Source organism: Rhinolophus sinicus, linkage group LG10 (genome assembly GCF_036562045.2).
Source record: "Rhinolophus sinicus isolate RSC01 linkage group LG10, ASM3656204v1, whole genome shotgun sequence".
Taxonomy (NCBI): domain Eukaryota; kingdom Metazoa; phylum Chordata; class Mammalia; order Chiroptera; family Rhinolophidae; genus Rhinolophus; species Rhinolophus sinicus.
The window spans coordinates 103,873,958-103,900,514 of record NC_133759.1 but is presented as its reverse complement, the minus strand read 5'-3'; the positions used below and the strand labels follow the sequence as shown (position 1 = coordinate 103,900,514).

Here is a 26,557-nt window from a genome sequence, read left to right as displayed (position 1 = left end):
TGCCCTACCAGGAGCACTTATGGAATCCACTTCACAAATTGCTTTTTTCTTATTTCCATATAGATTGTGAGGTGAATACATTTCCATTATAGACAGGAGCCTGCACAGAACTGGACACTTCTCTTACTAATTTGTCCCAAATTACTATATATTTTTTTGAACAAGAATCATCACTTGGTTGGTCCTTTTTATTTCTTTATCAGAACTGATGGGCGTTTTTTTCTCCAGTCTGTTTGCCATAAAGAAACAAAGGTTTGATCATTTCACGAGACATTCTCTCTGGGTGAGGATGGCAGGGGTAGGGGAGGGGTAGGATGGGGATGGAGGGGGGAGGAGGGTGGGCAGTGACCTGATTTCACATACCAGGTACCTGACTTTTGTTCTGATCCAGACACCACGGAAGTCTGGGTTCTAATTCAGACCTTCGCATCCTGACAAATGGATACTGGACATGGTCTTCAAGGTCCCTTAGGAATCTTGGGGACCAAGATGGTCACACTGACGAATGAATGCCTAGTGTCTTAGTCAGCGCAGGATGCTATAACAAAATGCCATAAACAATACACCGGTTATTTCTCACAGTTCTGGAGCCTGGAAAGTCTGAGCTCAGGGTGCCAGTGGGCTCAGTTCTGATGAGGACCCTCTTCCTGACTTGTAGACACTTGCCTGCCTTCTTGCTGTGTGCTCACATGGTGGAGAGAGAGGCTAGTCTCTTCCTCTCATCTCATCATGAAGGCTCTACCCTCATGACTTCATCTCAACCTTGTTACCTCCCCAAGGTGCCACCTCCAAATACCATCGCATTTGGAATTAGGGCCTCATCATATGAATTGGGGGATGGGGGCACACAGATCACAGATCAAAATGGTCCATGGGACCAAGTTTCTGGTTCACAGAATCTCTGGGTTTAAATTCTAGCTCTGCCACCTACTTGCTGTGTGACTTGGGGCAAATCATTTAATCTTTTGTAGTCAGTTTCTGCCTCTGAAAAATGGGGATAATACTGGAACCTGTGCCATAGGATTGTTTCAATAATTAAGTGAGATAATGCCATAAGCTTCTCAGGACAGTCCCCGATACCCATGCATGGAGTTGTCCGTGGAGGCTCAGAGCACAGCCTCGGCCAGGCTGCCTGCCTGACTCTGAACTCCGCCCCTTACTTAGCGCTCTGTGACCACTGGCGAATTATTTAACCTCTCTGCCCTGAGTTTTCTCACCTGTAAGACAGAGATCATCATAGTACCTATTTCAGATAGTTGTGAAGATTGAAATAAAGTAGTGATTTTATTCATTTAAATAACTGGTAGTAATATTATCACTGTTATTATCTATATGCTCAAGGAGATACACGGAGTCCCATGGAAAAGTTGTACGTTGAGTATATATAGTTTGAAGGTTTGGATCTTGAGAGAGGAAATAATACTATTTCAGGCAGGGAATCAACTTCCTCTGGAAATTCCCGGGTGCTTGAACTTCAGTTCTCCAGCCACAAACCTTCCTTTCAGACAAATGGTCTCATCGGATTATGATTAAACTTACTTGAGTGTCTGCCCCCGGCAGTCAGAAAACCCAATTCTATGCTAGCTAGCCACTTCTGCTGCTCTCGGCTTGCTCATCACTGTCGAGCCTGAAGTAAACAGAGGTGTCCTGTGGTGCAGTGTCCCCAAGATGGGAGGAGCAGTTCACTTAGTTAACCGAGAACCCATGTGCAATGCCTGTCCTCAGTCACTTGACGCAGTGGGGTTTGCGCTTGGTCTGTGGGTTTCTGAGTGGTCTTCTGGTAAGGTACTGTCTGAGTCTCAGTTGGATAAACTAATTTGGTAGGAGCCTCATCGTCTTGAATATTTTGCTGCAGTTGGTATGAAAATAATGCCAATAATTGCATTTGGAGTTTTCTTTTCTTTCAAAGGTGGGAAAGAAATGAAAGAATTCCTCAGAGCACCATCTCTGAGCTCTTGATTCTACCAGAAAGCAAATTATTTAACTGCGAGATGGTTATGCTTCAGAGAGAAAATCATTACTATTCCCATCCCTGGTCAAAATGGGAAAATTATTCCTGTGTTGTTTATCTAGTCCTTATCTTGGCGCCCTTTAGGGGGTACTGGCTGGCTTTGTTTAAATTAGTTTTATAATGAAGATGATAACTGTATAATAATAAAGTAATGACATATGTCTCCCTTTTCTCCCTCCCTCCCTTCTTTCTTTTCTTCCTTCCCTTCCTTCCTTCCTTCCTTCCCTTCCTTCCTTTCCTTCCTTCCTTCCCTACCTCTCTCCCTCTTTTCCTCCCTCTCTCCTTTCTCAGATATTTACTGGGCACATGTTAGACACTATGCATAGATGAAAAAAAAAAAAAAAAAAGTCTTTCCAATTAGGAAGTTCACAATGTTTAAAAAAATCCTCTAGGACTTTTAACTTGCAAATTTCTGTTTAGCCTTTTAAATCACTTTGAATATTGTAGTTTCTCAAAAACTACTTATTGAGAAAATACCATGCCATTCTTTACAATAAACTTTAAAATTAATGTACAGCATTATTTTTATTTTACACATAAGAAAACAGGGGCACAGAGAGGAAAACAAAATGCTATCAGCATTTTTCACGGGCCAGGCACTGCGCTGGACTTTTGCACAACAACCAGTGAGGTTCCTACCAGTACCAAGTGACAGAGGAAGCTCGGACAGGGTTCAATGTGTCATAGGAAGTGATGTGGCTAGTTGGGGGCAGAGCCAGGCCTGGACTCCAGGGCTTTCGTGCATTCTTTCATTTAGGGCATCATCTGGTTACCCAAGGCTCAGATTCCCGGTGGTCAGGAACGGTGGGCAATTAGGGATGGGGTTCAGAGTTGCTCCTGGCCCACAGCTTTCCTGTTTCTGCTCAGTTCTTTCCCTTGGTCCCTTTGCGCTTCTCCCCAATAATAATAACAACAGTAATCATAACCACCCATTGTGGGTTCAATATTTTTACACACTTTTTCTCATTTAGTCCCAGCGATGATCTGACTTCGTCGCTGGTCGTTATTGCCTTGATAGGATATTTATGGGATGGGACAGATGCGGGAAGGTAAAGCATCACTGTGCATTTATAGACACATCACTGAGGGGAGGCGTCCTGCTTCGGGCAGCTTCCCAGGGAACCCAAGTGCTGGTTCTACACCTCCCCACCCCCCACAGGTCCCAATCCCTCAGCAGTCAATCCTCAAAGTCAGATCTGCGTATTTGATTCTGATTTAGCATCAGCGCCACGGCGATGGGGCGGGGGTGGGGGTGGGGGGCAGGGGAGACAATGGGAGAGAAGCTTTCTGGGTTTCCTCTTGGATTTTAGAAAACCCTCAGGAAAAAGAATCCCGAGAACCTCAGGAAATCACTTTGGGGGAGGAGCTTGCTTCAAGAATTCCATGCTCTTCAGGACCACGCACCGCGCCCCACCTTTCAGCCTGCAGGACTCCTTCTTCAGTGTCCATCTCATCAACATTTCCCTCCCCGCCCCCGCCCCCACCACTGGGGTCCCAGGCTGAGGAGGTGCCCGTGCATCTCTCTGCCTAAAACCCGCTAGAACGCAGGAGTTCATACTGCCACGCCGGGAAGAGTAATGAGCACAGTTATTAACGAACACACAACAATCATGTCGATTGTCAGAGCAAATCATTTGATGATGTGAGCCAAACTGAGCTGTTGTCAGTGGAAAGTCATTTGTAAATAAAGCTAGTGAGTCATGGCATTTAAATATCCGCTGACATGTTTCATTTTTTTCCCTCCTTTGCTTACTCAGGAGGGATCCGGGAGCCACTGGAATTTCCACAGAAATTCCAATTCAATACACACATTCATTCTTTCCTTCCTTCCCTCCTCTCCTTCCTTCCTGCCTTCCCACCTTCCTCTTTCCCTCCTTCCAACATCATGTTTCCTATCTACTCTGCCTCAGGCACTGGGGATACAACAGTGACCCAGATTAGTGCCAGCCACCAAGGAGTCCCCAGTCCAGTGACTGTTCCTACAAACAGACCTTCAGATGGGGTGCCGCTTCCAACCAGAGTGCAATTGACCTTGCCCTCCTGGCCCACAGAACCTGACTTGCACTGTCGGCTGCCCATTCCCTACCTATCTGTTTCCCCTCCTGGAATGCTCTCTCTTTTCTCTGCCTGGCTAATGCCCACCCAGTCAACTTCTAGGGCTCAGGAAGTCTCGACTCTCTACACTCTTCTAACCCACTCTGCTTTCTCTGAGTGCAGAGCATGTACTTGTCAATTGTGTTTTTAGGGGAAATCTCTTGCTTTAATTTCTTGCTTTGCTAATTACCTCTCAGTTACACTTGTGAGAGCGATTATTATACTAGGAAGATAGCACGGCACGGACACAATTGTGGATGGGGTTTGGAGGCAGACCTGGGTCCATTCATGGCTCTGACACTCACTAGCTGGATGACCTTCCAATACTTGACCTTGATGAGATGATGACAACGGTGTTACCTGAGTCTCCAGATACCCTGTTGGCCAAGAGTGTGAGGATGGTTTCAAACACTCCAGCAGAAGCCTCTCTCAGGAAGGTGTTCTCTTCTTACCCCCAGGGATGTGTCTGTCCAGGGCCCAACCTGGCACAGTCATGGCTGAGCTTTGCGAACTGGAGGGAGGGGGTATCTGCTTATGTGTGTATTCACCTAGTAGACCCCAAATCCATTTTTTTTATGGCATCGTGGATATTAGAGGGGAAGAATAAGTCTGAGGAAGTGTCCTCAAGAATTCTCCGGCGACCACGGATTCTCAACCCTACAATAGCTGAGGGGTGACACAGTCCTGCTGGGAACAGTGACCAAGGCAGTGACTCTTGCTTAATGATGGGGTGCGGGGGGAGGGGTACACTGGAGAGAGGCAGATGTGTATAATCAGGAAAGATTCCCCAACTGATGCTTCTATGCACCCTTACCCCATTAGCACCTGTGTACTCCAACTACTTTAAAAAGCAGAATGAAATACTTCAGACATACAAAGTGGTATAAAGCATAATCTGATGAACACTCATACACCTGTCTTGGGATATAAAGTTATACGAATAGAGTTGAAGCCCATGTATCCTGCTCTGATTATGCCCTCATCCCCAAAAGTAACCATATCCTGAATTTGGTGATTTTCACTTCCGTGATTTTTTTTTTTTTTAGTTTTACTTCATGTACATATATGGGTTTATTTGTTAAATAGTATATGGCATCATTTTACATGTCATTCAACTTTACATAGAGTCTGTGGTATCCATGTAGACTTCCGCAATTTGCTTTTTTTTTTATTTTGTTTTTGCTCAAACCTATGTTTATGAAACTCATCCAGGTTCACTTATGTAGCTGTAGTTCATTTATTTTCACTGTCGTATTATATTCCATTCGGTGGCTATGCCCCACTGATATGCTATCCAACTGTTAGTAGAGAGTGAAGTTGTTCCCACTCTCCTGCTCTTGCAAACTTGTGGCTCTGATCATTACTGAACATTCTCCTGATGCACGTTTGCAAGAGTTCCTTCAGGGCGGGGCTCTCACGGGCACCTATGCCCCTGTGGGAAGACTTGCCAATATCTGGAGACATTTTTGGTTGTCACAACTAGGGGATGCTACTGGCATCTAGTGGGTAGAAGCCAGGGATGCAGTTAAATATCCTACAATGCACAGAACCTCCGCTGCCCCACAAAGAAGCCTGTGTCCCAAAATGTCAGTAGTGCGTTTGGGGGGCAGAAACCCTGTTTTAGGGTAAGAGTAGAATGGTTGCATCCGGGATTTGTGCAGCTTCCACTTGACCAAGTATCACTACGTCGTTTTCCACACCGGTTGTACTAATTCACACTCAAACCAGTGGTATGTGTAAGAACTCCCACCCAGCCCCATTTTACAGATGAAAAACCTGAGGCCTGGGAGGGATGTGGAGTGACTTGAACAAGGGTGTGGAATGATCGGGGCATTAATAAAACTTTGACAAAGACATAGAAGTTATATTTCCCCAGAAAGGACACAGCAAAGAAGATCAATCTAAGGGACATTTACAAGGTGTCTGTTATGTGCCAGGGACTATACTTTACACACATTGTCTCAGATCTTCCCAAACTGTAGGAGTTAGTATTAGCGCACAGCACAGCCTGCTTAACAGCATGGCCTCTGAAGTCAGACAGACGGGTCCCAGAACAGTTATTTATTAGCCACGTGCCTTGGAAAAGTTACGTGACTGTCCTAAGCTTCAGTTTCTCATCTGTAAGATGGGAATCTTAGTAGCACCAATGTTATAGTGTGGCTGTGACAGAGCTAATGCAACAGGGGACCCATAAGTAGTAGCTGTCTTGGTCATCTTCATCATCATCACCATCACCATCACTCTCATTTAAATGTTCAGGAATAGAGCCTCAGAGTTGAAGGAAGTTGCAGAAGGTCACAGCTCGTAAGTGGTAGAACTAGAATTTAACTCAGGTCTATCTGACTCCAAGTTCATCTCATTTTAACGGTGGCATGAGGCCTCCCAGGGGAGAGCTTCTAGCTCCATCCCACTAATTTTGACTTTTTTTGGGGAGGAGGGATGGCTAGGGTAGACGCAGGGCACATGAATTACTAAAAGTCAGACTTCATCAAATACTTTTAAATAACAAGTTTTCATGGTTTCATGAATATTTAGTAACTCAATTCAGTAAAACAAATGCTGCCAAGGCATCAGTCCCCTGGGGACCTGCTGTAACAGACAAGGCTGATCTGTAATTAGAATATGGACTGCATGCAAATGGTGATTCTATAGAGTATGAAAACAACTTACTCTCTTACAAATTATGAATACCTCTTTTACCATATAACCTGTCCCGTCCCTGAAGACAAACCAACTGAAACCTATCACCTCGGCAAGGGCTCACACATTTCGAATTAGTGGACTCAAGATAAACGATGCTTGCCTTCCTACACCCTGTTTGCAATCAGGTCCTCCAATTTCTCCTTCATTTTCTGCCCCCCTTTCCTCCTGGGCAGACATTTGTCTTCAGAGGCTGGCATTGAAGCATTTGCCATTATATACATTGTGGCATATTTTACATATGCTCTAAGAAGCTGGGCCCAAATTACACTGGTGAGTTATTAAAAACAGCTCTCAATGCTATTATTATTTATTGCATTTCCAACTCTCTGCAGCAGTTGATTACACTGCTTAATCTTGTATTTTTTTAAAAAAATTCCCCACCCTGAAATTAATTCTTCCTGCAATTAATAAGCAAGGTCAGCCACACTCAGCACCCTTTGGAAAAGAAAGTTTGGATTCTGGGAAGGAGTTTGATTGACAGCCCTGGGGCTGAGCCTCTGTTTCCCTGAGAGGAAGAAGTCTCCCCCTTGAAATATGAGCACTTCTTCTCCAAAGCACTTCCAGAGGGAGTTCTTCAGATCACAGTCCTCACCACACCCGTCCCTTACATTCAGTCTCCACTGCCATCTTTGGTTGTCATTGAAGGTGCTCAGTAATCCAGCCCCTGCCCACGTCCCAGCCTCACTGCTCACGGCCCTGCCAGTCCACCAGGGCATAGTCAGCACAGGGATTGCATCTCCTCCAGTGCCAGGCTCTGCCTTCTCAACTGTCCTTTGACCTGAAATTCTGCCTGTACCCTTATTCCTTGGCCAACACCTTTTCCTTTCAGACTCAGCTCAGGAAACATCTCTTTTGGGAAGCCTCTCAGAGCATTTCTTCCATGTTTCCATGAAACACCACACCTATACATTTACCGTGTTTCCCCGAAAATAAAACCTAACCAGACAATCAGCTATAACGCATCTTTTGGAGCAAAAATTAATGTAAGACCCAGTATCATATCATATCATATCATATCATATCATATCATATCATATCATATCATATCATATCATATCATATCATATCATATATTATATAAGACCGGGTCTTATAGTAAAATAAGTCCCGGTCTTATATTAATTTTTGCTCCAAAAGACGCATTAGAGCTGATTGTCTGGCTAGGTCTTATTTTTGGGGAAATACGATATTGTAGCATTTGACACACTGTGTTATCATTGTGTATTTGTGTATTTGTTTCTTGTTACACTCTATTTGAGGGCAAGGGTAGATATTAGTTGTTTAAGCTCCCAGCATAAGGCCTAGCACAAGTGCTTTGGAAATTAAGAAATCCAAAATTGGAAGTAGTGTCGTGGAGTAGAAAGAGCTAAGCTCTTGAATTGGGCCTTTGTTCATTCAACCATTCATTCATTCAGCAATGCTTGTTGAGCAGCTCTTATGAGCCAGACACTGTGTGAAGCATGGAGATATTTAGACATCAATGATTGTGCGAATGGCCTACGGAGGGGGGGGTACATGACTGAAATGACAGCATAAGCATGTCATTACAAGCTGTGATAAGCTAGAAAGGAAACATTCTCAGGGCTATGACAACATAAATATAGGGGCCCAGCCCAGGCTGGAATTGAGGTCGGGAGTTTTATCAGGGACGCCTTCCTTGCGGAAGTGATGCTTGAGCTAAATGGAGGGGTGAATAAGCATTAACGAGATGACAGGTTGGGCAAGCGCATTGAAGGAAAAAGGGACAGCCTGTGCGAAGGTCCTGGGGTGCCTGGGTGCCTGAGTGTTGAGGAGGTGTCAAGGACCGACTGAAGGCCAGTGCCACAGCCCAGAGAATGGGCAGGGAGGGAGCAGGTGTGGTGACAGATAAGGCTGGAAGCACTCAGGGTCAGGCCATGCAGAGTCTTGTAGACCTTATTAAGGATTTGTCTATCCTGGGTACAATGGGTGCTAAGCAAGGAACAACATCGTGTGTGTGTGTGTGTGTGTGTGTGTGTGTACGTGTGTATTGTGTTTTAAAATGGCTGCAATGCAGAGAACAGAATGGAAGGGGATAAAATACACAGACACTGTGGGACATGCCCCCCAGCCTGCCTCAGATGACGCAGTGGCAAGGTGGGATTAATGACTGAAGGAACGCATGAAGGTGGCAAGCCTCCTAGAGGTCCTCGTGGAAACACCTGTCAGGGTTATAGGCCTGCTCTAGAATGGCCCTCTTACGTGCAGAAGCTCATAGTGGGGAAGGCTCAGCCTTTCCTGGGGTTAGCTCATTGGGGGGCCCTTTGCTTTAGGGTTGAGCTTTCAGGGACTGTCATCCCTGAGCTCAGGCTACTTCTATTAATTCATAGTTTTTGCCTCTGGGGTAAAGATGCCAGAGACCTGGACTCTATCTCTAGGTTCTGCCACTAACTTCTAGGTCTTAGAAGGGTTTAGTCAGTTCCAGACTAGACATAACTTGCTACCTTGGGAAGAATGGGACCTTGGGGTGTTGTCTGATTTGTACATTCCATCCTTCCTTCCATCCATCATCCATTCATCCATCCAGCCAACAAATATTCACTGAAAAACACTCCAGCAGGATCTAGAAGTTGGCTTCTGGATCCCTAAGACAGTATTTGTTCTGCCCTGGTCCACATTGGTCATTATGAGTTAGTAGCTTTCAGCGATAGCCCAGGGGGTGGAGTGTGGCTCATACGCTATCACAGATTTTTGTTCTTTCAATTCTTTGGTTGCTGAATTGGCACCCCAGGCAAACCCTGCATTCTCCTTTCCTGATTTAATTGGCTCATTATTTTAAACTTTTGTAGATAAGGGAATAAAAAAGTCAGTAGAATATTGTATTCATCACATTCAAATTAATATGCTTCATTACCATAAAGACAGGGAGTGTAGTTGCAATATTTTCTCAAAACTTTTAATTGAGCAGAGCATGGGAGGGGGAAAAGCAAAAATGGAAACCACCAGGCTCAGATGTTGTTTTTCACTTGCTCAGAGTGTGTGCTGTTTGTGATCCACTCATCTCATTAGTGTTAATTATGAACTAAAATAAAATGGCATTTAACACTGTGCTAAGACTTTAATTAAGGCCAAACTTTCATACCCAGATACTCTCTGAAGTTCAAGGTGGTTATTCTAAAATGGTATAAACATCTGCTGAGCCAGTGGTAGCCCCACACCCACTCTGTCTCCTGCTGTTGGGAGGCCTCTACGTCTGCAAACCACCTACCCATCCATCCATCCCTTCGACAAATGCACTTTAACTTCAACATTTAAACTTTAATGTAGGTTCTGGGGGAAGAAAATAAATATTTGTTAAGTATCACTGTACTGATAACTTTAAATACATTATCTGAAGCCAAATCCAGCACCAGGAACATAAGGCACTTTCAAGTAAGAGGAGTTAGTAGTATTGTGTATATTATCTCATTTAATCATCAAAGCAGTCCCAGGAGGTGGGGGCAAATTATTATTGTATCTGTAGGGTGTAAAACTGAAGTCCAGAGAGATTACATGACTTGTGCAAAGTCATATTGACTCCATTTTTTCCCTCCTGTACAATGCTGAGCTAGACAGAGTATTCTGGATTGTCTCAATTCATTCAATAAGCATCGATCACCTGCTTATGCCAGGATCGGTGCCAGCCCTGGAGAGCGCTCAGTCCCACTGTCCACAGATTCAGGGGGGTAGGCAGACGATTGGATGATGATGGTAGGTCAACAGGATGGGTACTGAGAAAGAGAAGCAGCAGGGCAGCAAGAGCATAACTCAGGGGCACCGAGCCCAGCCTGGAAATGCAGGAAGGGGACTCCAAGGAAGCAGGACTAGTGGAACAGTTTTATCCCGGATTCCTACAGAAGGAGCCAGACAGAAGGGTGACCTAATGGCTCTTCTTTCAGAGACCCTAGCAACACCAAGCCAAGCTGCCCAACACCAGATATAACACCGTGCCCATCCAGCCAGACTGCACGTGAGCCTCCATGAAACCCCTGGAAACGACCCCCACGTAGCACACCAGGGACCAGCCACAGTCATCTGGGCTGCCTGGCATCAGACCCTGTGGATAATGTTCAAACGTCAGTGCCTGGCACAGACCAGGCACTAATCACTCCTTTTGTTCCTTTCCTCCCCTGCCAGGATCCCCCAACTCTGTCTGTTCCCAGGTTCTGGTACCCTCACTGGGCTCCTCCGCTACGTGCCCACAGCCTCTCTTTACTTGGAAAGAGAGGAAAATCAACACACGAGAGCAATCTCTGATGTGGTCAGGGATTCAGGGATTTCTAAGGGCTGACCTGGTATTAGGACCACCAACCTGCTCAGTGACAAGGGAAGAGGTGGTGGCCCAGGGCTCCGTGTCATACAACAGAACCAGGACTTGGACCCAGGACTCCTAACGTTAATTTAGTGATAACGTGTTTCCCTGAAAATAAGACCTAGTTGGACCATCAGCTCTGCTATTGGGTTATTGGGGATACTTATTAGCGTCCCTATTCTTTCATGTAGTTGCTGCATATTCCATAATGAGCATGACTTACGTTCATGCTCATAAAGAAAATGAAACAAAATAACAACCCATTATGAAAATTAATATAAGGTTCTCCAATAAAGGGAATCAGGGATCCTTGGAGAAATGGCTGATTCTAGAGCTGGGGCAGGAAATATACAAAATGAGCCTAGAGCATCTTGTTGTGCCAGAAAGTAAGGGAGTGCTCATAAAACAAACAGAAAGTCCCTACAATGACGGGTGTGTCAAAGAGACACAGGCACCAACTCAGAGAGCTTCCAGTGGCCAAAGGTGGAACAAGCTGAGCAACACGAAACGTAAAATGACATTGGCTTACAGCCCAAACTATAAACAAATACCCATGAGTCCATACTATCATAAACACATCTCTCATGTAGAAGAATTTCCAATAATTTCTAATGAAACTCCATTCTCTAGGAGGTGGAGCATAACTCCCCACTCAGCTGTGGCCTGGGCATGGTGACTTCCTTCCAAAGAGGACACTATGTAAAGGGGGGAGGGAGAAGCTTGACAGAGGAGAAAACTGACACACACGATCTCAGCCAGCTGGTCAAGGTCAACATCACAGTGATAAATCATGCTGATTCTATGTATCCTTGACATGATGGGATATGGATGGCGCGTTACCTCTGTGGTCTTCCGCCCAAAAACTATAAACTCAGTCTACACACTTCAGATAAAACCCAAATGAGGGGCATTTTACAAAACCCCTTCACAGGAACTTCAAAGCCATCAAGGTCATTAACATGAAGGAAAGTCTAAGAAACTGTCACAGCCAAGAGCTGCCTAAGGAGACATGATGACTAAATAAAATGTGGTGTCTGGATGAGATCCTGAAACAGAAAAAGGACCTCAAGTAAAAACTAAGGGACTTTATTGGACTTTATTTAATAATGCAGCAATATTTGTTTATGAATTGTGACAACGCTAAGGTAAGACGTTAAGAGGGGAAGCTGGGTGTGGGGTATATGGAAACTCTACTATTTTTACAACTTTTCTCTAAAACGGTAAGTTTATTTCAGAGAGTTGGATAGGAAGAGGTGGCAGCAGTAGCAGATGGATGCCACAGAGGCTGGGATGGTAGCTCAGCTCCAGCAGCAGCTCAGCCAAAAGGAGAAACTGTTTACCTCCCAGTGACTCCTATTTTGCCTTTTTTCCCCCTAGAATAATCTAGATTCCTAGGGGGGGAAAAGTCTGTTTGCTGGACTAGAAACGAACAAGGTGAGTGTATCTCACTGGCCTTCTCTGAGTCCCACAGGGGTGTCATGGCAGTTAGATTCATTAAGTTGGTATTGTCTAATGATTAACACTGATCAATAATCCTCGGGTCTGGTCCTTAAATCAATTACCCCGTTAATGAGAATGAAAGCACCATTTTATTAGCAAGCCCTGGACCTTTTGCAGAAAAGGCTTCTGGGGTTTGGGGCTTCCATTCCCTTTGCTACATGTCAGGTAATTAAAACTCCCACTCCAGTCCCCCAAGCTTCATGCTTATGACTTGGAACAAAATTAGCTGGAGGGAAAGACTTCCAGAAAAATGGGTTAGTCTTTCTCTCAGTGAGATACTCAGCTAGTTAGTGAGTCAACTACATTTTACTGAGGACAAACTACGTGCTCAGGTCTCTGCTCCCATTCCACCTCGTTAGAGAGACCCCCCCCTCCCCACCTTCACCACCGGGTCTAAACATAAGTGCCCACGTGCTCTCTGGCTGCTGCTGTGGTTTTCTTCTGAACATTGATCGCTTCTTGATTATATTTCATTTGTTTGTTTATTGTTTTTGGTTTTGCTTCCCCACAAAACTGAAAGCATCACGAGGGCCTTGATCCTGAAGGTGATGGGGGTGGGGGGCATCAAAAGAAGTGGCATGGTTGAACTTGTGTCCTGGGAAGATAACTCTGCCTGGAGTGTGTGCACGGGTTGGGGGAGGGTGTAGACAGACTTAGAGAAGGGTGTATGCAGGATTGGAGGAAGGTATAGATGGGATTGGAGGAGCGTGCAGGAGTGAATACCCAAGGTCGGCTCGGAGGCCGTTCAGAGATCTGGTGAGACGATGGTGCCACTGGCATGAAGACGAGAGGACGACTGCTGCCGATTCTTAGAAGGTGGAATGGACGGGACTTGTTAAATAACTGGGCATGGCTGGAGGAGGGAGAGAGTGCAAGGATGACGTCCAGGTCTCTGGCTTGGGTGTCAGTTCGCCCAGGCTGGGAGCACTGGGGAAGGTCTGATGGGGGGATGACCCCAGAATGGATGTACCATATTCTTGTGGTGATTAAGAAACAATGGGTGGGGACAGACTAGCCTATATTTTGAAGTGTTCAAGGCATGCCAGCAAGAAATATAGCTTTGTCTTTGAAGTACACAGACTAGAAAGAGAATGGAAGAAGAGTAACGCTCTTACCCTGTGTCCCAGTGTTTCTAAAGCTGGGCCTGTGCACCGCCTAGATGACCTAAATGACCTGTGTACGTCCGCTTAGATGGCGGCATGTGTTCTGGGAGCTGTGACACTCAGCTCCCAATGCCCAGACAAGAACCTGAGAATTGTTACATGTCCAGCCCATTAGGGAAGACGTTGTTGGACTGGGAATGTGGGATTCATGCAGCCTTTGGAGTGACCTGTCTTAAAGGCAAATCTGGTTCCATTCATTTCTTCTTTCACTCACTTACTCACTCACTCACTTGCTCACTCGCTCACTCATTCACTTGCCCACTCACCAAATACTGCCCCTGCCATGGCCTGGGCACTCTGTGGGCACGCCTAGACACTGTGGCCTTAATGGGACCCAGACAGACCCATTTTTGGCTCTCCACCACCACCAAGAAGAGAAGGTCTTTATACACAGGGGGTCCCCCGTGAGCTGCCCCTCCCCTTCTGCTTCTATAATAAAACTCATCTCCTGCCGTTTCTAAGAAAAGCGAGAGCTAGTATGTGACATCCATACTCTTTGTGCTTCTACAGAATCCCCTGCTAATTTTCTTTTTCTTTTTGTTTCTGTGTCTTTGCTTATACTGATCCCTCTGCCTCCAATGCCGTTCCCTTCGGCCCAGCTCAGGGGTTACGTCCTCCATCAAGGGGCCTCCTTAGAGACCTCTTCCACAGCCCCCGTGAGGACTAACCCGGCGGTTACCGCTTCCACAGTCTCCTCCTGCTTCTGTCTGTTTCCTTCCTGGGGTCTGAACCCTTTGAGGCCAGGGCGTGGGTGTCACTCACTTCTCAATATGCCTGGGGTCCAGCAGTGAGTCTGGGACCCCATTGGCGTGCAGAAGCGGTCTGCTGAATGACTGACTGACTGAGAGGGGACCCAGGGCTGCCGCCAGGCCTGGAGGGACAGCCACCCGACTGCCGGCAGTCTGCACGTATGCACACGCTCTCCTGGAGAGGATGCTTTTGCACTAGTGCCAAAGTCTCAAAGTCTCACTGGTTTTAACTCGGATTTACCCCCAGCAGTCAGGAATCTTAGGTGATGGGACAGGTTGTTTCTGTAGGAGCTGGGGCTGCGTGGGGGGGCTTAGAATAATGTGTGTGTGCGGGCGGCAAGTTGTCTGTCCTTGGGAGGTGGTTAATCTCAGGAGCAGTCCGGGCATTTCACACGGAATCAGAGAGCTGGAGGTCTCATAGAGGCCCAGTAGTACAGCCCCCTCACCTCACATGTGGAAACTGAGGCCGAGGCGAGGATGGGGCTGATGCGAAGGGGTGGTGGCAGAGCTGGGACTCAAATCCAGGCCTCTCACCTGCGCCCCAAGCCCCTTCTCCACTATTTTGGGGACCTCTGCTCTCAATTGAATATAACGGAAAAGATGGCAGGGTGCTTTGGGAGAAGCTTACGTAAACCTTTGTTCAGGTGTGCGAGGGTGCCTGTGCACGTGGGTAGGCAGACGTGGACGTGAAGTTGGATTTGTCGAGCGTGTGTGAATGGGTGTGGGTGAGCGTGAGTGTGGGCTGCAGTGTGAGTGAGTGGTACAGGTGTGCCAGGTGAGTGCAGGGCTGTGCTGCCCTCCCAGGGGTCCCTCCTGTGCTGGTTTTAAAGGGACAGAGGGAAACCACCTGAAGTTGTCATGGTGCTACTCCAAGTCCTGCTGGGACCTAGTCACACAGCGCAGGAGAGGGAGAAGCTTTATGAGGCGGTGACCATGAGGAGCTGGGTCATCGCCCTTCACCCCTGCGGTCACTCTGCCTCTGCCCTAGAACATTGGCTGCCACGATTGGCATCTCCCAGGTGCCTATGACCTCTGGCTTCTCATTGGGTTCAGCCAGTGGGAAGCGTGGGCAGGAGGTGAGGAAACAGAGGTCAGGACAGTTGCTGTATTCTACTAAATGCCCCCAGGTCTCTGGGCCCCCTGGGTCCTCTGTTAAGACAACTGTTAAGATGGGAGAGGGAAAACGGCACATAGTGTGCTCAGGGCGGAGGGCCCAGGCAGTCTTGCAGAGAAGTCCCAGGCTTCACACGTAGGACAGAATTGCAGAGAGTGGTCAGCCCTGTATGGCCACACTGATGGATGGCAGACCACTTAGCAGAGGTGGGTGACTCAGGATCAGATGAACGTCCAAATGCCTCGCTCTTTGAGAGCCTCCTGGGACCCCGATACCACCCTGGAGGGTGTTTCCTGAACCCGGGGCTCGGGTCACGTGGAGGAAGCTGCGCCATGACTCACGTGTCCGGGAAGTATTGGAGCCCTGAAATATACACAGCCGTTCTCAGCTCTGCTGCTCCGGGCAGAGACGAGAGGGGAAAGGTGCCGTTCTCCCTTTCGCCCACCCTCCAATAGCCTGCCCGTGCCTCTGGGGGGGAATGAAAGTGGCCCAAAACTCAGAGGTTGGCTCTGTGTCCCCTCCCTTGAATCTGGGCTGCCTGGCACTGCTCTGACTAATGGACTGTAGTAAAAATAGTGCTGGCCAGTTCTGGGCATAAGAGGACTTCTGCCTCGGTCTCTTGGAGCCTTGACCTGCTCTGTGAGAAGAATGACTACCCACTGGATGGACTGCTTGGAGAGCCCCGGCCACTACGCTGAGAGGAAGCGCGGCTCAGCGGTGCTCACCTTGCCAGCTGTCCCCACCAAGGAACCGCACACATGAGCAAAGCCACTGTGGACTGTCCAGTCTAGACCAGGGCACCTGAACGCCATTGCTGGGACCCCATCAACACCACACACAGCAGAAGAATCGCGCAGCTGTGCCCAAATTCCTGACCCCCAGAACTGACAAAATAATAGAATGATTGTTCCTTTTAGTTGCTGTGTTTGGGGGCAGTAAGTTGTGCAGCAAAGGTAACTGGGACAACCTCCTGGGGGAGGGGGGGATGCAGGCAGAAGCCAGCTGGCAGGGATACCCAGAAATGCTGGCTGCGGGGTCAGGCCCAGGATGGTCACAGGACTCCAAACAACTGGATTCTAGTATATTTCTTGCACACCTGAGTCTGTGCACTGAGATTCATTCATTCCTGGGAAAGTTGGAGGAATGGCCCATGTAAGTGCTCCACAAATGGACGCCAATGGAAACCTTGCCTATTATTAGGCCAGCATTCCTAGGACTTGGAGAGACTAAGAGGCCGTGTCCCTCAGCCGCACTCTGCTGGCTGCCTTGGGAAGCAGGATGGCCAGAGGCCAGAGCGCTAAGCCTTGGAGCTCTAGGAAAGGGCACAGAGGCTCAGTGCCAGGCTGTTCCGCACTCTCTTCCCCTCACCCGAGCCCTTTGAGGCTCCCAGGCCTTTCCAGGGCTGTGTTCCACCCACCCACCAGCCTTCTCCCAAATGCAGATCTTTTCTAATTTCCTGCCTTGTGGCAGAACCATCGCTCAATGAGCAAGATGACAGATTGGTCTGAGAGGGCCTTGCTTCCAGAATAGGCTTTTCCCCCACAGCAGGAGCATGGTAATTAAACCTCGCTGTAGTTGAGAGAACAGTTTCCCCAAGCAGAACAGCAGTTCCCAGAGCAGAGTGCAGATCAGAAGTGGAGTAGAGATCCCAGCCATGGAGTGGGCCTGTTCTCACCAAGTGTACCTACCCCCTACTCGGACACACCAAGGAGGGGCGAGAGCAGTCTGGGCCACTTGAAACTGGGAGAGGACGTCAGCTCCAAAGGGCCATCGGCTCATCCAGGACCTGCGTTAGTGAAGGTGGGCACCGCAGTTGCAGTTGACCTGTCTGGGTGGAGTCAACTCAGATGCTTTGGGTTCGGTTAGACGTATGTAAGCTTAATTGGGGGGAGGTAAAAGTGTTTTTAAAAAGAGAGAGGGAGAGAGAGAGAGAGAGAGAGAGAGAGAGGTGGAGAAGTAACTCGGTCTCGCCATCTGAAGCAACACTCCACAGTGGGTTATGACCTCTCCCGGCCTTGGTTTCCCGTGGAGCCTGTTCTAGAGGCACCTCGTTGGGAGACTGTCACCTACATGTTTACATGAACTCACGTCAAACATACATAGTTTTCACACAACATGGCCACCAATACACACCAACTTCTTATCTAATGCAGAACTAAAGGAAGAGAAATTTCTTCTAATGTTGGAGGAAATAAAGGGGTTTTGTTGGGTGTATCTGAGTTGTTACGTTCTTATATATTTTAAGGGTGATTTAGGGAATTTCAAGGGTAATTTTGACTACATCCAATTGCTATCTTCTGTGTTGACTCCAGAGCTACTGAGGTAATTACTTTATAATCTTCTTTATCCAGTTAACTTACCAATCCTTATTACTATAAGTGGCAATCATGCAGACTTGATCCCAGCTCATTTTTGAATTGTTCCAAATTCCAGATTAGCATGCTCCAAAATAATGGCTTTATGCTACACATTATAAATAGAGTTCAGAAGCACACCGTGTTAACACCATCTTACTATATTTCAAAAAGCTATAAAGAAAATTGCTGTTTGCACCATTAACCAGATAATGTTAGTGCAAATCATGTACCTAAATGTGAAACTATTGGCTCCAAGAATACTCTGGAAATGAGTTAACATTGTAATTTTGGCCAACAAACGGCTAACCTAATTTAGCTACAGGTAGATTTAGCTGTATGATGCTTGATATACAGGTAAATCATGGGTAATAGCCACATAGGAAAGAATAATGAGCAAGTCCAACAGTAGCTAGAATGAACACTTTGTTTTAAATGTCTTACCCTCATTAAAAGCATTAATATTCATGAGTCAATGATTATCTGTATGAATTTCCTATGGTAATGACCCAGATTCAGCCAGTCCCCCCCCTTTCTCAGTGGATACCCGCATCAAAGTACAGCACGGTTTTATGGTGAAGAGAGTAGTATATCAGCTTTAGGAATGTATTACCAGTTTGTGGACATGATCGGAATGTGTGTTCACTCAAGGCTTCAGTTGCAACTCACCCTTTGGGGTGTCCTCACAGCACTGAGGCACAGAGCCTGGCACATGGATGGTGCTCAGCAAAATCTGATAAATGGAAAAGCAGGCACCAGTAATGGCCTGGATCCTCCATTGCAGGAGAGTAGAGAAAGGCAGGTCTCAGAGGCTCCAGGGTAGACTTCCTGGAGGAAGTGGGACAGGGCTGAACCCCAGGGGAGGTGAGGGCTGGGGACTGGTGGAAAGCTGTCCAGAGGATGTTTCCGAATGAGCAGAGGAAGAGGTATTGGTGCAGGCAAAGTGAAAAGGTGTAGGAAAGCGGTAAGGAGGGTGTGACTTCTGTAGAAGATGAATTGCTGGGTGAAGGGGTCACCTATGGGCTTGTCACACCAGCACCCTCATTCCTAGGAAATGTCCTCCCCCAATTCAGATATTTTTAGTGAAAACTGCTATATTCCTACAATATTAGCCTGTTCTCTGGCCACCAGCTGCTCGATGGGTGGGACCCATCAGTCTTCATGGACTGTTGGAGCTGGGAAGAGGGTGTCATCAGTTTACTCTCTGTCTGAGAGGCCAGCTTTTGACATAAATTTGGAGCTGGAGGGGATGGCCATCCTCTGCCATGTATATTGGAAAAATGACAGCACATCTGTAGGTAAAGGGCAGCAGAGATGAGAGAGAACGAGAGCGAGAGCGAGAGCGAGAGAGAGAGAGAGAGAGAGAGAGAGAGAGCTGCCTGGGGACGCTGTGCATTTCAGGCCCTGGTTCCACTGAGGTCCAGTTGCCGCTCTCCTCTGAGAAGGCCTCCTTTTTGGCTTAAGATAAGTGGAGTCGGTTTTTGTGACTCGGCATGAACTTAGAGTCTTTTGTGCATCTGTAGTATGAGGCTGGATTAGGCAAAGGTCCTCACAAATTATGGCACAGAACCCCATCTCAAAGTCAGAGGCCGTCTCCCAGATCCATAAACGATGAGGGGTGAGGAGGAGGAGGAAGCAAAGGAAATGTGTTCATTTCATGGCTTCCTGCCCTTTGCCAAGGTCATCGAACTCATCACATCTGAGCAGCAAGAACACATCTCCCACTCCCCATGTGAGCATAAGATACAAAATTTGGGTCCAGAAAATTCGGACAGATGCCGTCCACCTTGGCCGGTATTGACAGGAAAGAGATTCAGTGCTGAGCTGTCCTTCCTCCACTTACTGCACGGTGGCTCTGACTGCCAGTCCTGCCTGCCTGGACTCCCACCTCTGATGCCCAGTGTCTCCCTACCCACACCTCCCCTGGGGATGGGGCGTGGTGCCCTGCACACTCTGGATGCAGGCCCAGACCTGCACTCGTTCACCCCCATCTGGGTATTCTCAACCCAAACAAGCAAAGCCGAGAATGAAAATCCGGGCATCTGAATGTCTAGAACCAACCTAACTGGATATAATCTTCTGGCAGGTCGGGACTGTGCCTTCGTTTTGGGGATATTTTTTTCAGGGTAGGAAGGAGGATGCACAGTGATGTCCAGGAAAACACTCAGGCTTTGTTAACTCCTCTGAGCTCCAACTTCCCCATCTGTAAAATGGGAAAGCAGTGACTATCTTTCCACAGAGGTGTTTTAATGATAAAAAAAAAAAAAAAGAGGTGGTGTGTGGAAAGGCACTAGGACACACCTGGTACGTTGTAGGTACGTATAAAGGGTAGTTCCTCCTGCCCCAGCAGGGACCCTGGAGCCTGATGTCTAAGGCCACATGTGAAGCCTTGCAGCATCCTCCACTCCCGCTCTCTGCTTTTCACCCCAAGTGGGCAATGCCCCCTTTCCTCTGTGTCTGGCTACCTCAGATGAGACCCAGTGCCTTCAGCCCTTCTATTCATGGCCACAGAAGCCCCGTCCTCCACCCAGTTATGGGGTCACCTGGTACTGCAGTGGGATCCTGCTCTTTGTCTCCCCAGCTCTCCCCTCCCCCCACAGCCAGCCCACTCCCTCATCGCTCACCCTGACAGCCTCAAATGCCTATTTATTTGCAGACTAACTTCCTGGTGGTTTAATATCCCCTTGAATTACTGTACAATCTCTTTCAAGTTATATTTGATTATTTTTCACATTTAAAAACATGAACACAATTACCCAACAATGGCACGTGCCGTTACAGTCAGAAATAAAATAGTATTGCAATACCATCTATGCATCTTAGACAAGTAGTCAGTCCCTGGAAATTATGTCTCCAGCATGGAGCGAGATCTGCAGTGATAGGTACCATATAAATGCATATGAGACAATAAATAGTTACAAAGGGAGAGGATGCTGAATAATTAATTCACCCGCCTCTCCAGGCATATTCTTTATAAATCTGTCCCAGGCGTTCATTTTTTTTTTTTTTTTTACAGAAGCAAATATTTAAAAGTAAAGAATAAGTAATGTCCAGAAAGGAGAGACATAAACAGAAAAAATCAGTGGGAGAAGCTAGAAGATTATAGATGGTGAGGGTTCCAAGATTTCTGTCATATTGACTGGGTAGCACTTTCTAAGGAGACGGGCGAGGTCACGACAGGGTGGGGTTATTCCATGGGGAGACAGGATTGGTTTGGGGTCAGACCTAAGCATTAGGTATTCGTGCTGGATGAATGCCATGGACTTCTTACCTGGGCCCAATCAGTGTATAGGTAACGAGGGGAAAAGCCTCAGAGACATGTTTAGAAAGTTCTAGAACTCTCCTCTCTTCCCTTGGCACTACTGGAGCTCTAAGAATTGCAGGATAAGCAAAGGATCCAATCCAAAGTTGGCTTTGATTTACATCCCTCTGCTGAGGGGTACTTACTACCTCTCAAGGTGACTTGTCTTAACTCTGGTAGCCCTGACTGTTAGAAAGATCTTTCTATGGAGTCCAGAGAGAGAGACCCACAAGAGCCAAGAAGAGTCCCAGCCTATATATTAATAGATGATAGATAGATAGATAGATAGATAGATAGATAGATAGATAGATAGATAGATAGATATCCATCCAGAGATCAAGTCCCACCCACCCCTTCTCTTGGCTATTGGGCCTGAAATTCCCCTGATCTGCGGGTCCTTTGGGTTCACAAGCTCCCTTTTAAAATGTGCTCCTTGTACTGACTGGTCGTTCATTCCTCAGTGGGAAATGTGGTTATTCTCTTTGTATATCTCTCAGCTCTAAAGTCTTCATCAGATACCTGCTTTGCAAATATTTTCTTTCACCCTGTCTCTTGCCTTTTCTTTTTCTTAATAATGTCTTTTGGCGCAGAAGTTACAAATGTTGATGAAATCCAAATTACTAATGAAGAGGTGGTAGAATGTAAAACGGTACAACGACTTTGGAAAATCCCAAGTCGGCATTTTCTTAAAAAGCTAAGCGTTCACCTATCATCTAGTCCAACCATTGCAGTCCTAAGCATTTACCCAGGAGAAATGATACCTTACGTCCATGTGAAGACTTGTACATGAATCGTCCCTCCGCGTGCACAGCCTGTGGGAGACTGACACTAGAGACGCCAGGGCCAAGTGCCCGGCACTGGATGCCCACAGCCCTGCTCAGTACACGCAGGCTCCCGCCCCTTTGTCTTCTAGGCTCCCCTCTGCTTCCTGAGGGCAGCTCCTGGGCTCTTGGTGCCCCTTCCCTCTTTCGGTTTAGAAAGCCAAGGGCAATGGTGCAGGCATTATCTGGGGGTCACCAGCAGGACTGACGCCCTACTGACGGGGTGATCTGGGGCCATGGCTTGGCCAGATCCTCCCACACCTGACGAGGAGAGGAACTGAGGGCAGCACCCCGGGAGGCTGTGAGGACTGGGTGCTCAGCACCTCCAGGGCAGCCGTAGGGAGTAAATACTCCATCCCTGCTAGAGGGAGGCTGGTCTGAAGGAAGGAGGGACCCTCAGAACAAGAAAGGGTGGAGACATTTGGGAAGCTGGCAGCTGTGTGACTCAGTGGCACCTCAGAGGACCTGTGAATCGCCCCTTACATGGGAGGACAATCAGTTATCCCCATTTCACAGACCAAAGGGGAGGTCCAGGCAGGATGGAGTGAGCGGGATGGCAGGAGTGCCTTGGAGTGGGCAGGGTCTGTGCCCTGTGTTAGGGCTGGTCCTGCAAACAGCAGAACTCCCCACCCGGCAGAGGATCCAGGTCCAGACGAGGTGGCTTGGGCTGTGAACTGAAGGCATGGGGTACCCCTCGGGAGAGACCAGTGCTATCTGGGAAGACCCCTGGCAGACGTTCAGGCAGCACCCTGGGGCCCAAACTTCTGCCTGGTTTCAGGGACACCTCCCTTACGTATCAGAGAGGGCAGCCTAGGGCCATCCCCTGGGGGGTTTGAAGGCATCTATCTATCCCTTCATTCCATATTCACAGAGGATACACAGCCCTGGGGCAGCCGCCCCAAAGCATTCTAAGAGAAATCACCTCCAAGCCCTCTGGGAACACCTAGTCCTGAAGCATCCCGGGAACAGTACTTTGTACATCCCATGCCCGTAGCACTGGGAGAAACCGTCCTGAGCTCCCTTCCAGGCAAGGGATGGCCCCGTCCAGGTGACCCTGTCCACAGTAGGGTTCTAAGGCCTGGAGCCATTGAGAAGGTGAAGAGGATCGGAGGTGAGTTAATCACTAGGTCTGGGGCTACACACACAGGCCACCACTCCCTATTCCCCCTGGCAGATTCCTCAGGAGCCTTTGACATTTCAGTGCCAGAAGTCAGAGGTTACTTCAGACAAGGGGTTAATATCTGAAATATGTAAAGACCTCCTCACACAACTCACCAGCAAAAAAAATACCAAAGATAAAAACAAAACAACATTAAACCCGGGTGGCCGGATGGCTCAGTTGGTTAGAGTGTGAGCTCTGAACAACAGGGTTGCTGGTTCGATTCCTGCATGGGATGGTGGGCTGCGCCCCCTGCAACTAAAGATTGAAAACGGCGACTGGACTTGGAGCTGAGCTGCGCCCACCACAACTAGATTGAAAGACCACGACTTGGAGCTGACAGGCCCTGAAGAAACACACTTATGTTCCCCAATATTTCCCAATGGAAAAAAAAAATTAAAGAAAAACACCAAATACAAAAACAGCATTAAACCCCAAATCTGATTTTAAAATGGACAAAGGATATGAATAGACATTTCTCCAAAGAGGACATACAGATGACAGACACATGAAAAGATACTCAATGTCACTAATTATCAAAGAAATGCAAATCAAACCACAATGAGATACCACCTCACACCTGTCAGAATGGATATCATCAATAAGTCAACAACAACAAGTGTTGGAGAAAAGGGAACCTTTGTGCACTGTTGGTGGAATTGCAAATTGGTGCAGCCACTATGGAAAACAGTATGGAGGTATCTCAAAAATTAAAAATAGAATTACCTTATGACCCAGCAGCTCCACTTCTGGGTATTTTTCAGAAGAAAATGAAAACACTAATTTGAAGAGCCCCCCTGTGTTCACAGCAGTACTATTTACAACAGCCAAGATATGGAATCAACCTAAGTGCCCATCAATAGATGATTGGATAAAGAAGAGGTGGTACATATGTACAATGGAATACTACTCAGCCATAAAAAAGAATGAAGGCTTGCCACTTGCAACAATATGGATGGACCTAGAGGGTATTATGCTAAATGAAATAAGTCACAGAGAAAGCCAAATACTGTATGAATTCACTTATATGTGGAATTTAATAAAACAAATGAACAAACAAAACAGGCTCACAGATACAGAGAACAAACTGATAGTTGCCAGAGGGCAGGGGGGTTGGGTGAAAAAAGCAAAGGGTAATAAGAGGTACAAACTTCCAGTTATAAAATAAATAAGTCACGGGGATGTAATGCATAGCAGAGGGAATTGGGTCAATAACATCGTAATAACTGTGTACAGTGATAGGTGGGTACTAGACTTATGGCGATCACTTTGTAAGGAATACAAATGTCTAATCACTATGTTGTAAACGTGACAATACGACAATACTGTATGTCAACTCCAATTAAAAAATACATTTAAAAAATGTGACTTCAGAAACCTGACCCTACGGAGACGTCACAATGCCACCTCCCCCACACACAGGTCATTGGAGTCTAAAACTCGTTCCCCCTGGCTTGAACCTTGACGCAAGGTGACGGGTGGGAGACAGTGACAGGAAGAGACACAGAGCCGGGGTGGGTGACATGGCTGGTGGGATGCCATGAGTTTGGGAGCGGCTGAGGCTGCATGCCACGGAGATGAAGGTGTTCTGGAGCATCTAGCTGTGATTGGTGAGGTCCCGGAAAGCTCCCTGCACCCCTCCATCCCATGCCAGTAGGTCTCAGCCATTAGAAGCTGCCAGAAGAAGCTCTTCAGAGTCAATGTCACAGGTCGTAGGGGATGCCCCCCTTGGAGCAGGCAGCCCAGTGCATGCCACATGCGCAGACAATGGGGCCAGGTCCTGGCCTGATGTACCCAGAAATCACCGTCCCCTCTGCTTCCCCCAACCAAGGCTAGGGGCCCTCAGTGTGACCCCGAGGCTGGGCATCCCCTCTCCAGGCCCAGAGAAGTCTCCTTTGGGAAGGAGAAGTCTGCACACGCTAGTCCACCCCGGCTGAGACCTGAGATGCAATGAACCAATCATGTCTTACTGTGGCCGCTTTTGCTCCCAAACTGCCAAGTGTGTCATCACACCGCCCTCCCGGCTGCTCGAGCCTGACTTACCTGCAAGAGAGAACATAGATGGGGATGACAGACATCTTTCCTTGGGACCAGCACGGCCTCTGAGACTGGACCAGGAAGCTCCTCGCACCGAAGGAGCTTTGGCTCTGAAAAGACCTCCCCAGCGGGGCAGCGCCATCAGGGTAACCCATACCTTTCTCTTGATACTTTGACCTTGACCAGTTCAACAGCCTGAGAGAAATGTGAGGAGGTGGGGTCTGGAAAGAGGCTCTTCCCAGGGACGGGTGAGATGGGGAAGCCATGCCCACAGCCTCTGTGAGCGTGAATGCAGGTCTGGAGGCAATCTAAGAGAGTTTTGCTTTGGGGCTTAGAGTTTCCCATGGGGAAGTAAACAGGAGGGACGAAGGTGTATTCCTTTTACTTAGCAACCAGGGGAGTTGTAGTTCACCAAATGCTTTATCCTCTGCACAACTGCAAGCCAAAAGGAATCAGCAGCTCTGGGGTGGAGTCTGCACGCTCCTGAAAAAGGATGCTCCCCCTCCCCGTTTCCTGTGCGTCTGAAGGAAGGAGTTCACTCTGTTCATGCCACGCCAGGCCGCCAGTTACTGTGTTTCCCCTCCAGGATATTCCCAAGCTTCTCCACACTGTGACGCATATCGGGGTCTCAAGCAATGGCAAGATGGCTGAGAGTTTTAATCCTGGGGCTCCTCCCCAAATACTTATGTGAACGTGCCCAGCACACACCGGGAGATTTCTACAAACATGGCTTCTCACGTTACGCTCCGTTGCTGACTGAGCTGATTCCCTTGGTGTGTAAATGGAGTAATGGACACGCTTCTATTGTCAGAAGCCTGAGGTACCGCACACTCACTGCCATTTATTCCCTTATCGTATGGCTTGTAAGCCCACCCTGGACACTGACCTACAGCGTAGGGGCACCATCCATCAGGGGCTTGCAGCCCAAACCATGAGGCACATGATCAGCCGAAACTCAAATGGCAGCTCTGGGCTCCAGCTCCCCTCGAGTTAATCGCCTTTGTCACACCCGCTCATGGCTTTCTAGCACCAGACTGGGTTGGACGGCCTTCTTCCCTGCACTTCCTCACAGCACTGACATGCTGATGTGCATTGTGACTCTAGTGCCTGCCAGGCCCTGGCTTTCAGGCCGCTGTTGCTGTCTCAGGAGATGGAAACTATACCCATCTGGTACTCATCCAGCCACTCAGGAGTCACCCTTGTCACCTCCCTGGCCCCCATTTCCATGGCGAATCCATTACC

The 26,557-nt window shown here is 47.7% G+C and overlaps 1 protein-coding gene across 8 annotated transcripts in view; it reads right to left on the bottom strand.

Annotated features, from left to right (window-relative positions):
* KCNIP1 (potassium voltage-gated channel interacting protein 1) overlaps nucleotides 1–26,557 on the bottom strand; it is a 267,824-nt gene that overhangs the window by 45,021 nt on the left and 196,246 nt on the right. Inside the window, exon 1 of one of the 8 annotated variants that reach the window (XM_019741082.2) lies at nucleotides 25,249–25,269. The exons of the other annotated variants lie outside the window; for them this stretch is intronic. The gene's annotated coding sequence lies outside the window, so the exon portion shown is untranslated. Of the gene's footprint in view, nucleotides 1–25,248; nucleotides 25,270–26,557 lie in introns of those variants that run through there. 8 annotated transcript variants of the gene reach the window in all.